We start from the raw sequence: 15,063 nt of genomic DNA, 5'->3' as shown, positions 1-15,063 counted from the left end.
AATCCAGTCCCCTTCTCCGCATCTTTTCGTGCCAAGGGTAGGGAAATAGATCCTCCTTTGCAAAGGTTTTTGTTCAAACCCTTCTTCTATCCATCCCAGCAGCGGCTGGGAACGTTAGGTTTTAGGAGGTTTTAATGGAGTGATCCAAAGTTCTGGACTCAGTTCCTCAATAGGTTCAGCACCTGCTCCTTGAGTTGACCTCAATTCATGCTGACCGTGAGACATAATAATAATAATAAATAAAAATTTTATTTATATACCGCCCTTCCATAAGATCAGGGCGGTTTACAACAATTAAAATACACAATAATCATTAAAAACCATACTAAAATTACATAAACCATACAACAAAAGCAAGAATAAAAGGCCCCCAGGTTAGCCAATCCCATTGCCTGTGCGGCGGGGGGGCCTATGGGACCTTATTCGGGGAATGCTATCTGAAACAGGTAGGTCTTCAAATCCCGTCTGAATTGGGCCAGGGAGGTAGCTGAGCGGAGCTCTATGGGCAGCGTATTCCAAAGGGCCGGGGCGGTGATGGAGAAAGTCCTCCTAGAAGTGGAGACCAATCTCGCCCCGGGAACCCTAAGTAGTTGCTGCCCAGATGTTCTGAGGGTGCGGGGCGGAATGTACGGGGAGAGGCGGTCCTTCAGGTATCCTGGGCCCAGGCCATTTAGGGCTTTATAGGTCATCACCAACACCTTATATTGCGCCCGGAAGCGAATGGGCAGCCAATGGAGATCTTTTAAAACCGGTGTTATATGGCTGGCCCTGGAAGTGCCAGTGACCAGCCTGGCTGCCATGTTCTGCACCATTTGAAGCTTCCGGGTTTGGTATAAGGGTTGCCCCATGTAGAGTCCATTGCAGAAATCCAGTCTCGAGGTTACCAGGGCGTGTACCACAGTTTCAAGGTCCCTCTGGGCCAGGTATGGGCGCAGCTGGCGAATGAGCCGAAGCTGATGACAGGTGCTCTTGACCGTCGCATTCACCTGAGCACCCCCAGACTGCGCACGGAGTCCTTCACAGGGAGCGTGACCCCGTTCAGGACAGGTGGAACCACCGCCATTCCTGGACCAGGGGAACCTATCACGAGTACCTCCGTTTTCTCTGGATTCAGCTTGAGTCGGTTTTCCCTCATCCAGCCCATTACTGACTCCAGACAGGCCACGAGAGGAGAGACACCATCCTCAGTCACTGCATCAGTCGGAGACATAGAGAAAATTATCTGGGTGTCATCAGCGTACTGATAACCCCGCGCCCCATGTCTCCGGATGATCTCTCCCAGCGGTTTCATGTAAATGTTAAATAGCATGGGAGACAGAATGGCTCCTTGAGGGACCCCAGTTTTAAGGGCCCTCTCACCGGAGCACACGTCTCCCAGCTGCACCATCTGGGACCTCCCGGAGAGGTAGGACCGGAACCACTGGAGCGCAGTGCCCCCGATTCCCACCTCTGCCAGGCGCCCCAGAAGGATACCATGGTCTATGGTATCGAAAGCCGCTGAGATGTCCAAGAGCACCAACAGGGACACGCTTCCCCTGTCGATGCCCAGACGGAGATCATCGACCAAGGTGGAGGACATCTCCTGTCCTCCACCGATTTGCTCAGGTGGAGCAATCCAAAGTTTTGGACTCAGTTCCTCAATCGGTTCAGCACCTGGATTGCTCCGTTGAGTTGACCTCAATTCATGGTAATCACAAGACATCTCCAAGATCTCCTGTCCTCCACCGATTTGCTCAGGTGGAACGATCCAAAGTTCTGGACTCGGTTCCTCAATAGGTTCAGCACCTGGATTGCTCCGTTGAGTTGACCTCAATTCATGGTGACCACGAAACATCTCCAAGATCTCTTGTCCTCCACCGATCTGCTCAGGTGGAGCGATCCAAAGTTCTGGACTCGGTTCCTCAATAGGTTTGGCACCTGGATTGCTCCACTGAGTTGACCTCAATTCATGGTAACCACGAGACATCTCCAAGATCTCCTGTCCTCCACCGATCTGCTCAGGTGGAGCAATCCAAAGTTCTGGACTTGGTTCCTCAATAGGTCCAGTACCTGGATTGCTCCGTTGAGTTGACCTCAATTCATGGCGACCGTAAGACATCTCCAAGATCCCTGTCGTCAGGCCCTACAAGCTCAGGCCCATGTCCGCACTGGTTGAGTTCATCCATCTGGCCTGTAGTCTTCCTCTCTTTCTGCTGCCTTCTACCTTTCCTAGCATTGTTGGCTTTTCTAGTGAGTCTTCTCATGATGTGGCTAAAGTATGACAGTCTCAACTTGGCTTCCAGGGAGATTTCAGACTTCCAGAACCCATTTGTTTGCCTTCTTCCCCCTTTCCTCTCAGCTTCGAAAGAGGAATGCACAGTCTGGTACAAAGGTAAGATCAACTAAAGCTGCGCAAGTGGAGAAGACTCCATCTTGATACCAATTCTCCAGCCGAGTCTCCGATTTCCATCCGCTGCACTCCTCTGTCTCAAGCTGAAAGGCATGGCTTTGTCTAAATGAAGTCTCGCTTACCGGGAAGTTATTAATCATTCATCGAGGCCTTTTAATAAGCAAGGTGCTTCTTCATCTTGATCGCCTTCCTGCTCCGAAGAAGAAAGGAAGTAGAGGATAAATCTGCACCGTTCTTCCCATTTTAGAGACGGAGGGGTGGAAGTAGGGAGGCAAATCCTTGCGCAATTTGTTCAAGTATGTAGGGGGAAATAATTGTGGTCCTTTCCTCCCAGATGCAAGGAAAAAACTCATGTTCCTCCTCAGGGTCCTCCCTATAGTCAAACATCCTCAAGTATTGCGGAGGAATTTCTTTTGTGTGCCGAAAAAACACATTTCTAACCTGACAAAAAGTTGTGTGAAAAACCTAAATATAAAAACCCGTTATCTGTACAGAATACAAAGGGAGTACTTAAAGCTCCGGTGCCACAACCAACTACAATTCCCAGAATTGTCTTGTTCTGGCATCGCACCTTCTTTTCTAGGGTATTTGGCGCCTTGAGCATGCATGGTTCTTATTTTCGGCTGAACCCAGGAGAGTTCGTTCTATTCCTCCCCAACTCTGACAATGGCGTGCCTGACCTTTCCCTTCTAGATTCGCAATGTCTTTATGCTCTGCTGCCGATTTAGCCCTGACCTAAGTGTGTCTAAATCTGGAAAATGCCGGTGGATCCCTTATGTGCGGTGACACACAGATAAGCCACTGGGGGATTTATGGGCCGCGTCGTCCCTCCACCTCCCTCTTCCCACAGTGTTCACCTCTTTTGCATCCAGCAAAGCATGCAGGCTCTGCTAAATAGGGATCGAGGAAACAACAGAGATAAGGAGAAAGAAGAATGGACTTTTAGTGTCGTCAGAAAAACCAATAGCTGGAATAGTAAAACAATTCCCTTTAGTATAAAAGTGGTCCCTTAGTATCTTTTGTGGTCGGTTCCAAGACCCCCCATGGATACCAAAATCCAAAGATCTTAAAGTCCCATTAAATACAACAGCGTAGTAAAACGGTGTCCCTTATATAAAATGGCAAAATCAAGGTTTGCTTTTAGACACCTTCTATACCTTCAAAATATTTTCAAACTAGGGATGAGTGGCGATGAATCCACTCCAGGCTACAAAGGATTCTCTCTGAGAAAGCGGCCTTCCATTCCCAAACAGAACGGTCCTTTTAAAGCCAGCAAACCCCGGAATGGATTCGCCGCCCCGCCGCCCCGGAGTCACCGGAAGCCGGTGGATATTTCGAAGTGAATTTCCTTGTCTTTTTCTTTTTCCAACAGGTGGGATGAAATTGTGGCAGAAACCCATCTTGGACATTTGTTAGTAGAGGAGCCTGGAATAAAACCCACATTTGGGGATTTAAGGGACATCGCCATCTGCAGCGAAAGATGCTGCTCTGTTTGCACACAGGAGAGAAGCGGCGAGGGAAATGTGCAAAAAGGGAATCCAAGGAAATCTATGCGGGTTTCAAGGAACTGGGGACTGACCGGTCGAATGAACCGGAGGGACCGACTTTGGATCTCTGTCCGCCCGCCCCTGCGTCTCCTTTTCCATTGATTGGCAGCTGTCACAGGTTGCTAAGCAACCCAGGTCTGGGTTCATCCAGTTCTCTCCAACTGGGCTTGGAAAGCCAAGACAAGGAGCATCTTGGAGTGTGTGTTGTGTGTGTGTTGTGTGCATGCGTGTGCATGCATTCCCTGGCCCAGCAATATAAGGCTGCTGCTGCTGCTAAGCAACACAACTCCTTCCTGACTTTTCTTTTTTGGCTGAAGGAGTGAAAAATACATTTTAGGAAAGGGGAAGGGAGGATATATATCACTGAGGCAGAAGGAAAAGGAAAAGCATTAAGTGAAAAAGGATTTCTTGACAATCGATCCAGGGACAAATGCACAGCGACGGGAGCCAGGTGGAGCCCAGTAATCTCTTTGGGAAACAATGCAAGCCCTGAGATTTTAAGCGAAGGTGGCAGAGTCAGAACAAGAGCTAGGTGAGAATATGGACCGTGATTCTATTTATTATTATTATTATTATTATTATTTACTTACGGTTCTACGGTACGATTCTACGTCATGTCCCCCGGTACGAAACTTTCCGAACCCGGTGCTACCTCTTTCGGAGGGGCAACGAAGCCCTGTTAGCGAATTGCAAAGATGCACATGCAAGGCTGCTCCAAGGATAGAAACCTTAATAGCGCTTATCAGATTCGTACTTCATGTCGCTGTGGGCCTTCAAGCTGTTTCCGACTTATGGTGACCCTAAGGCCATGGAGCGATCGTGGAGTTTTCTTGGCAAGATTTCTTCCGAGGACAGGCTCAGAATGCAAAATGATTTTAACGGGATAAAGAGTTGGGCCAAAACTAACAAAACAAATGTCGACAGGGAGAAATGTGCTACACTTAGAAAGAAAAACAGAAGGTGGGAGACACCAGGCTTGAAAACAAATGCATGTGAAATGGATTTCGGAGTCTAAGTGGACCACAAGCTGAACATGAGTCAACGGTGTGATGTTGCAGCTAAGAAAGCCAATATGATCCTAGGCTGCATCAATAGGAGTATAGTGTCTAGACGGAGGAAAGTCATAATACCGCTCTATTCTGCTTTAGACAGGCCTCACTTGGAATAATACTGTGTCCAGTTCTGGTCACCAGAATTCAAAAAGGATGTGGACAAGCTTGAGCATGTCCAGAGAAGGGCAACCAAAATGGTGGAAGTTTGAGAAACATAAAGCCCTATGAGGAGAGACTTAGGGAGCTGGGTATGTTTAGCCTGGAGAAGAGAAGTTTAAGAGGTGATATGATGGCCCTGTTTAAATATTTGAAGGGAGGTCATACTGAGGAGGGAGCAAGCTTGTTTTCTGCTGCTCCAGGACCCAGAAGAATGGATGCAAACTTAGGAAAAGAGATTCCACCTAAATGTTAGGAGGAGCTTCATCATGGAAAGAGAAATTGGAAATTAGAAGAGAAGGATTAAGTGCTGACATGATACGTTTTAATATCTGAAGGGGTGTCATGTTGGGGATGGAGCAAGCTTGTTTTCTGCTACTCCAGAGACTAAGAGATGGAGCAATGGATTCAAGCTATAGGAAAAGAGATTCCGCCTCAACATTAAGAAGAACTTGATGGCAAGAGCTCTTTGACAGGATCAGAATTGAAAACGACCTTAAGAGGATAGAGAGTCAAGCCCAAAGTAACCAAATGAATTTCAACCAAATGTACTACACTTAAGCAAGAAATAAACATTGAAAGGCTGATATATATAGCATGCGTGACACTTGCTTGGATGACGAATCCACCGATGGTTATTATTTTTGCCATCAAGGTGTTTCCCAGTGTGATGGGTTTTATCCCTTCGGCGCTTTGGAGATAGCTAAAATCTGGTGCGGAGTCCCTATCCCACCGAAGTGGGAGCCAGCCTCTGCCCCTGTTTCATCCATCCATCCTTTTGGCCTCCATCATGAGAGACTCAAGGAGAAAGGGATGTGATGATCCTTTCCTTTTTAAAGGGCTCTCTTGGATACTGATAAATACTGACTCCGCAGCAGTAGCCCTCTCTGTAGGTCAGTCATTTTTGCAAAGAGAGAGAGACACACACAAGATGCGCTCGCATTCCCTTAAACCCCTCCTTTTATATAATACGCCAGCCCCTTATAATTCTGGCTGAAATCCCGCTTATGTTATTTTCAGCGATGCACTAAATCCCAGCTTAGGGCATCTTTTTCTTGGCATGTTTTTTGATGCTGCCCCCGTCTCACCCTCCCGGCATCCAGGCACGGTTGTTCAAATCCACCAAGCGTTCGAACCCACTTCTTCTCGCCCGCCCACCGAACCCATCTCCGTAGCATCATCCGTCTTATCCTCATCACTGCCAGCTTGGCTTGTGTTCCTGGTGTTTTTTGCAGAGAGGACGATGAGAAGTCACAAAGCCAATAGGGAAACACTGTGGATTTTAAGGAGGAAAGAGAAAGGGAGAGGATTTGGAGAGACGCAACTCCTTAGCCCTCCAATGCAGAAATTTTACAGGTGTGAAATCTGGAAACCTCTAGGCCCTCCAGTGCAACTCTATGGTCAACATCAGGTAAAAGTTGACCATAGAATCGTGCGTACAAATGCCTAGAGAAGTGTTATCTTTAGGAATCACTAGGTCCTCCAGCATGACTCTATGGTCAACTTCTGGCAGAGTTGCACCGGAGGATTTACAGATTGCGAGAGATAACATATCAAATCCACAAATAAAAAGTCAACGCTGCAAAAGTGGAGGGCAAAACCCATAGCGTTCCCACCCTGGGCCTTGCAACATGCGCACCCCTGACTTTGCAATGCATGCCTACCGTGGACGAAGAATTGCAACCTACTATCAAATTTGCACGCGCCAAATCTGCCACAATCCTGCCGCAGTCTCAGTACCTTGCAGCAGGCCAAGGTAGCCGGATTTCAGTCCAAGAGTCAGCTTTTCACTCTCTTCGTTTTTTCCTCCCCTGGCATTGCTGTGGAAAGATACAATTGGTCCTTGGTTTGCAAGAATTCCCCAAAAGGGAAACCTGCAGACACAACGGCCGCATCTCCCCATGGTAACCAGGCTGCAGATATATCCACTGCTAGTTTTCTTGCTAGAGGGAAGTCCATATATTCCCTTTCCTCACATTGGGACGTTTCATTGCACCGGTAGCAACTGGGGACTCCCATGTCAATGGGACAGTGAATCCATTGTGGGCTTTAGCTAACTTTAAAGGAACTGTCCCATTCAGGCTTCAGCATCGTGGAAAGCTCACTTAAAGCCTGGAGCAGATTTCAATTTCACCCTTGTAAGCGCACTTTCATTGGGCATCTAGGAATCACAAATTGGTGTGAAGAAATATAATGAGCCCTCCATATCTGCGGATTCTGTATCCACGGATTCATAGACTCACAGAATTGGAAGAGATAGCAAGGGGCCATCCAGTGCAACCCGATTCCGCTATGCAGGAATACACAATCTAAGCCTATGACAGATGGCCATTCAGCCTCTGTTCAAAAACCTCCAAAGGAAGAGACTCCACCAGACACCAAGGCAGCAAAATATTCCACTGTCAAACAGCTCTTACTCTCAGGAACTTCTTCCTAATGTTGAGAAGGAATGCCTTTTCCTCTACCTTGAATCTATGGCTCTGTGTCCTATTCTCTAGAGCAGCAGAAAACAAGCTTACTCCCTCCTCAATGTGACAACCCTTCAAATATTTAAACATGGTTATCGTGTCCCCTCTCAAACTGCTCTTCTCCAGGCTAAACATCCCCAGCTCCCTAAGGCCTTCCTCATAGGGCTTCATGGTTTCCAGACCCTTCACTATTTTGGTCACTCTCCTCTGGACACCCTCCATCTTCTCAACATCCTTTTTGAATTGTAGTGCCCAGAAGCGGACACAATATTCCAGGTGAGGAGGCCTGACTAAAGCAGACTAGAGCCGTGCTATTACTCCCCTTGATCTAGACACTATCCTTCTATTGATGCAGTCTAGAATCGCATTGGCCTTTTTAGCTGCTGCATCAGAGTGTGGTGGAGTCCCCTTCCAAGGAGGTCTTTAAACAGAGGCTGTCGGTGATGCTTTGATCGAGAGTTCCTGCATGGCAGAATGGGGGTTGGACTGGATGGCCCTTGTGGCCTCTTCCAACTCTATGGTTCTATGAACGCATGTGAATCAACCCAGTTGCTGCTATATGGACCACTATACTTCTATTGATGCATCCTAGAATCACATTTTTAAGCTGCCGCATCACACTCTTGGCTCATGTTTAACCTGTGATCCACTAAGACTCCTGGAGATCCCTTTCGTAGGTACTGTAGCCAAGCCAGGTGTCCCCCTTTGTATATCTGAGCCTTTCGATATTTGTTTTCCTGCCTAAACATACTACAGTATTAGCTTAGGTTCACACCATGAGGGCTAGAAACCTGTTCTTCTGTTAGAATAAAGTCTTGGGCAGTTTAGAGAAGCAACGCACGCACGTTCTGGAGATCCCCAAAGTATCGCTCGCCCATTATGGATCCCCTCCGCCACGTCTTTTTAGAAGGTTTGTCTCTCCTATCTTTCATCAATGGGATGCTTATATAAGAGAGAAGCCGCTATTCCTGTACTAATAGGATTATGTAAGTTTGCCTGCCACCTGTCCAGAGAAATGAGGACAATGGGAAGCGCGGGAAGGGGAAAATACCGAGAGAAGAGGTATTTCTGGCCTTGTCTGCGCATGCCAAGCCAGGAGAAACAGCTGCCTTCTTTCACATCTCTCTGTGCCGTCAGCCACAGCCTAGAACCAAAGTTCCCACCTATATTTAAACCACATTTTTTCCCCTCTTGACAAAGAAATGAGATATCCAAGATGACATGATATGCCACTTCATCTTAGAAGGGGATTTCTCAGTTATGGGGTTTAAATCCACCCTTTGGTCTTGCAAGCACTGGGTGCCATGTCAGAGGGATGGCAGACCCACTCCAGGTTTTCAAAGCTCTCTCCAAGCATGTTAAAAGCCTGTACCTAAATAGAAGCAGCAGGAATCGCTTATTTAAAGCTATCATAAATAAATACATACATACATACTAGACTGAATTTACTGCCCCAGAGACATGGAAGTCAACAGCCACCACTTATGCCAACTCATGCCAACTTGCTGGTTTTCTGACCCTAGGAATAGAGATAGCACATGTTCCTGCATCATGCATTCATCCCAAGGGGCATATGCAACCCCCACAAGGCTGGTTTGTAGCCGCCAGGGGCTAATAACAGAAATGTGTGCTTCGAAATGGCTTCTAGGGACTGCGCAGGCCATTCCCACCACAGAGACTCTCTGGGCCACCTTTGCTGTCATTGTTTGTGTGCCTTGAAGTCATTTCTGACTTATGGTGACCCTATCATGGAGTTTATCTTGGGCAGATATTTTCAGAGGAGGTTAGCCGTTGCCATCCTCTGAGGCTGAGAGTCTGTGATTTAGGCCCAAGGTTGCCTGGCGGGTTTCGTGGCCGAGCTGGGAACTGAACCCTGGTCTCCAGAGTCATAGTCCAACACTCAAACCACAATATGGTTTCTAGGAGTGGGGGGGGGGGAGGCCTTGAAAAATGTTGCTAAAAATGTTTGCCCTCAAAAAAAAAAAAGGGTTCTAAAGGGGGGTACATGGGCAGTGCCACCATTTATTGGGGACCCAGGCCAATTTAGACCAAGAAGAAGAGAAGAGGAGGAGGAGGAGGAAGAGAGAAAGGAGGAGGCAGGAGAAGGGGAAGAAGAAAAGAAAGACTAGAAAGGAAGAGGAGGAAGAATAAGGAAAAAAATGCAAACACCAAAAGCGCTATGTTTTTACCTGGAAGGACACCTCTCTAGGGATCTCTAGGTCCTCCATTGCAACGTCCGACAGACGTCCGACAGACGCTGACCATAGAACTGCGCTGAAGGAGCTACAAAGGCCTAGTAGAGTATCCTCTCTAGGAATCTCTAGGTCCTCCGGCAAAACTCTGTGGCCAACGTCCGACAGACACTGATCATAGAACTGCGCTGGAGGAGCTACAAAGGCCTAGTAGAGTGTTCTCTCTAGGAATCTGTAGGTCTTTCAGTGCAACTCTGTGGCCAACGTCCGACAGACACTGACCATAGAACTGCGCTGGAGGAGATACAAAGGCCTAGTAGAGTATTCTCTCTAGGTCTTTCAGTGCAACATTTAAAGTTGACCATAGAGTTGCACTGGAGGACCTAGATATTCCTAGAGAGAACCTATGCATCAAATCTGCGAATAACCAAAGCCGCAAATGTCGATGCCGCAAATATGGAGGGATGAGTGCATTCCCTCTCCCTGGAGTGGCTCTGCAGATATCATGGGCCAAGTTCACCCGCCGGGCATTTCTCTGCTTTAAAAAAAGACAAAATCCCAGCCATCTGCTCCTGAAGAGAGGATTGCCACTTTGTGAGAAGGAAAAGGCTGCTGTCTTTTTGGGGGGCTTTTGTCATTACTGAAGGTCTGGTCTAGAAAGGTCTAATCCTTTGGAAAGCCTCTAATGCTCACAGCCGGCCCGGGGTTCAAACAGTTAATTATGTCTTTATGCGTGTGAATCTTAAGTGCTCCTTTTAATTCATTGGCATCAAACCTTCCCATTCAAGAGCAATGGCTCCACTAAAGTTGTCTATTATACATGTCTATCTCTACACAGGCACCAAGTCTGGAAATCTTCCTTTTTGGAGACTACAGCACCCAGAATCCCCCCAACCGGTATGGTAAGACTGGGAAACATGTGGGGCAGATGTTCTTAGGTGACAAAGTCCTACCAGGCTGATCTAGCAGAGTTAGTGACGGAGAATGCTGGGAGCTGCAATCCAACAACAGCATGAGAGGAGTTCTCCAAAGTGTCGAATGGATTTAGAAGCCAGAATTCAGCACTTTTGGAAAGCTCCCGTTCAGTCTTGATCAGACACAGAGCAGATACTGAAGAATAAATAGAGATATATTGATACTGAACAATAAATATACATGTACTGATATCAAACAATAAGTATATATTTATTGATATCGAGCAATAAATGGAATTTTAAGACATCCTTGCTAGGAAAGGAAGGTTTTCCAAACAACAGCCGTCAACCTGGTTTGGCATCTGCCTTCCCTGGAGACAGAAGAGATCTCCAGAAGCAAATATAAACACACATACGTTACACACACACACACACACACACACACACACACACACACACACACCACCTGCTCTTTGCAGAAAGAAGAGGACAGAAGGACCCAGTCTTGGATAACACACACAGACAGACATGCACACACAGAGACACAGCAGATGGGACTGTGGCCAAATCGCCTCCTGCCATAAGATCAGGCCGGCTGGGGGGAAATATAAAAGGCTTAGCAAGCTGTCCTCTCCCCTCCCCACCCTCCACCCAACAGATCCAGGCACCGCACAACAACAACGTCAACAGCACAACAGATCCAAATTTTGCAATGAATAAAGCACCAACACATCAACGCAACCCCACCCATCCTTCCCTTACCTTGGAGAGATGCAACCGCAGCCTTGCTGATGCTTCTCCGCCAGCCTCTGCAGCTGCTTTTTGGCCTTCTGCTTTCCGCCAGCCTTGCTTTGCCTTGGATTTCTGACCCCTTATTGTTTTAGGGGGGGGCAATCCAAATTATTGATCCCCCTCCCAGCCCACCCCTGGATCTGCTTCTCGATCCCCCCCTCCCAAAGAAAACCCCACCCTCTCTAGTCCTCTCTATTCCCTGGTTTTATCTCCTCACCTCTTCCCTGCCTGGCTGCTTTTGCAGCCTCTGCCTGGTCTGCAGATGCTGAAGTGCTGGACAGCTCACGGGAGCATAGAGCTGAGTTAGGGCCAGAGCGGCCCCACCTGCCGCAGAGCGCCACCCAGAGGACAGGAGAAGCGGAACAATGCCAGAGAAACTGAGCGCGAAAAGCTAGGGAATGCACTCAAGGACATTGAATCCTAGAGTTGCAACAGTCCAACTCCCTGCCATGCAGGAATACACCTTCAAAGCACCCCTGACAGATGGCCATCCAGCCTCTGTTTAAAGGCCTCCAAAGAAGGAGACACTGAGGGAGTGTGTTTCACTGTTAAATAGCTCTTACTATCAGGACGTTCCTCCCAATGTTGAGGTGGATTCTTTTTTCCTGGAGCTTGCACCCATTGCTCCATTGTCCTAGTCTCTGGAGCAGCAGAAAACAAGCTTGCTCCATCCTCAGCATGACACTCCTTCCAATCTTTAAGCATGGGCATCATGTCACCCCTTAACCTTCTCTTCTCCATCATGAAGCTCCTCCTAATGCCGAGGTGGAATCTCTTTTCCTGGAGCTTGCATCCACTGCTCCATTGTCTTAGTCTCTGGAGCAGCAGAAAACAAGCTTGCTTGGCCTGCAATATGACAATACGACGTCCCATCAAATACTTATAATAATCATATTTTAAATTAATTTTAACTTGTAATTATGATGTTGGTATTTTAGTTAAGGCAAGGGATAAGGGGATATGTAATTTTTAGTTGCAAACGTGTTATGTACCATTTGTGTATTTTCTTGTAACCCACCTTGATCCTTTTGGAAAGGCAGGATATAAATAAAATCTATCATCATCATCATCATCATCATCACCACCACCTCTTAACCTTCTCTTCTCCAGGCTGAACATACCCAGCTCCCGAAGTCTCTCCTCATAAGACATGGTTTCCAGACCTTTCACCATTTTGGTGGCCCACCTCTGGACATGTTCCAGCTTGGCCACATCCTTTTTGAATCGAACTGCTGTTGACTCACGTTCAACTTGTGGTCTACTAGGGCTCCTAGATCCGTTTCACATGTCGCCTTGGGAAGCCAGGTGTCCCCCATCCTATATCTATGCATCTCATTTTTAATGCCTAAGTGCAGGACCTTACATTTCTCCTTGTTGGGAGACGGGGGTGACAATACAGTTTGATAGTCCACTGTCTTCTTCGTTGGGCAAAGGTGTTAAAAATCATACAGGAGAAAAAACAATTGATAGTATTAGTCCCAGGGATCTATCCATTCCCATCTCTACTCCCCCAACTTCTCCAGGGATCGAGGGAGGAACTCTCTGCTCTTGTTTTTATTTCATTATAAAAGGAATTGCTTTAATTTAAGGAAACCACCAAGGAGCTCACATCTCTCCCTTTCCCTTTGCATGCAAAGAAATTGGAAAACAGCACCGGAGCAGCGTTGACGTGCGGCTGTCGAGTAAGGCGGCGGTAAATCACAGGCGGATAAATTAAAATCCCTAAATAAACGGGTAAGCAGCCATCGTAAAGCCTGCAAACTCCTGGCATAAATCAGGAAAGGAGATGTGTTTTTTCCTCCCAAGGAGGGTAGGGAGCAGAGGAGAGCCGAGGGATGCTCTATCCAAGCGCCTCTTCTGAAGAAACTGTGACCAGAGCGCATATTCCAAAATGGAAGCATGGCAGGTTGCGGGGCTGGATGCCTGTGAGGGGAGGTGACCAAGAAAGCAAGGGGAGAAATGTACAAATGAAATGCAGAGATACAAATGAGGGACCCCTGACTTGATAGCAGTACATGTGAAAGGGATCATGGAGTTCTAGCAGACCACAAGTTGAACATGAGTCCACAGTGCGATGCGGCACCTTAAAAAGCCAGTGCGAATCTAGGCTGTATCAATAGAGGTATAGTGTCGAGACTGGTAGGGATGTAATAGTAAGTACCATGCTATTCTGCTTTGGTCAGGCCTTACCTGGAATATTGCGTCCAGTTCTGGGCACCACAATTCAAGAGGGATATTGACAATCTGGAGCATATCCAGAGGAGGTTAACTAAAATGGTGAAGGGTCTGGAAACCATCAAGCCCTGTGAGGAGCGACTGAGGGATCTGGGTAGGTTTAGCCTGGAAAATGAGAAGATTAAGGGATGATGTGATAGCCATGTTTAAATGTTTGAAGGGACGTCATGTTGAGGTTGGAACAAGCTTGTTTTGCATTGCTCCAGAGAATAGGGCCTGGAATAATGGATGCAAGCGACAGGAAAAGGGACAAGGTATGACTTCCATCCTATGTACCTCCCTGTTCATTATTTTCTCCATTCTCGCCTTTCCTCTCTTCGTCTTTTTACAAGTTGCAGAAAAACGTCAAAAGAAGGTGGAAGGGAGAGAACCAGACCTTTGGAAACCGAGCCACCGTCGCAGGAGGAGGGAAGAGAAAGAAGAAGAGGTGGAGGCGGCAGAAAAAACCACCTGGAAATGGAAGAATTGCAGATGCTGTCAGACAGCTGCACCAGACAAGACCGGCCGGGCCAATTTCGAGCTGTCCTTTTTCTTTCTGCCCATGAAAAATTCATGGGTCTTGGCAAGGAGCTGCACGCTCGCTCGCTGGCTTTCCCTTCCTGCTGCTCTTGCTAATGCTGTCCTTTAAAGGCCTGCTTTAAAGTCCAGGGTTCCCAGATGGCTCTATAAGCAGAGCAAAAGGCACCGCTCCTTCCCAACTGGGTTGCATTGTTCGCTCGGCCTCCCAGGTCCCAAGGGACTCAATCTATGCACAATGGCATCTGGGGCAAAAGTGTGTCCGCTGCTGGTGGCCGACTCCTTATAAGCAGCTGCCATGACGGGTTCGGGAGCAATATAATGTAGGTCTTAAGCACCTAAATGCCCCAGATCCTGTCTGATCGTGGAAGCTAAGCATGGCCAGCCCTGGTTAGTACTTGGAGGGGAGACTGCCAAGGAATCCCTCTACGCTGTATTTCAGAGGAAGGAACTGGCGAAACCAGCTCTGAGGATTCCTCGCCTAAGAAAAGCCTGTAAAATTTATGGGGTTGCCCTAAGTCAACCTGAAGGCACATAATAACAACATAGGGCCAGGGTGATGTAGTGGTTTGAATGTTGGATGATGACTCTGGAGACCAGGGTTTGATTCCCAGTTTGGCCATGAAACCCACTGGGTGACTTTAGGCAAGTCACACTCTCTCAGCCTCGAGGCAAACCTCTTCTGAACAAATGTTGCCAAGAAAACCCCATAATAGGTTTGCCTTAAGGTTGCCATACGTCAGAAATTACTTGAAGGCACACAAGAACTACCAAACAAATGAAGTGCGTGTTTGTGTTATTA

At 47.5% G+C, this 15,063-nt stretch overlaps 1 protein-coding gene across 4 annotated transcripts in view; it reads right to left on the bottom strand.

Moving 5' to 3' along the window:
* Positions 1 to 15,063, bottom strand: part of SRRM3 (serine/arginine repetitive matrix 3) — an 89,232-nt gene that overhangs the window by 64,317 nt on the left and 9,852 nt on the right. Inside the window, exon 1 of one of the 4 annotated variants that reach the window (XM_089493258.1) lies at positions 11,481 to 11,623. The exons of 1 other annotated variant lie outside the window; for it this stretch is intronic. The gene's annotated coding sequence lies outside the window, so the exon portion shown is untranslated. Of the gene's footprint in view, positions 1 to 6,884; positions 6,918 to 10,757; positions 10,887 to 11,480; positions 11,624 to 15,063 lie in introns of those variants that run through there. 2 more of the 4 variants (XM_089493260.1, XM_089493261.1) reach the window with 2 other exon arrangements.

The sequence above is a fragment of the Sceloporus occidentalis genome, unplaced genomic scaffold, assembly GCF_023333645.1.
Source record: "Sceloporus occidentalis isolate IW3139 unplaced genomic scaffold, rSceOcc1.0.p SCAF_64, whole genome shotgun sequence".
In the NCBI taxonomy this organism is placed as follows: domain Eukaryota; kingdom Metazoa; phylum Chordata; class Lepidosauria; order Squamata; family Phrynosomatidae; genus Sceloporus; species Sceloporus occidentalis.
This window is presented reverse-complemented; position numbering and strand designations above follow the sequence as displayed.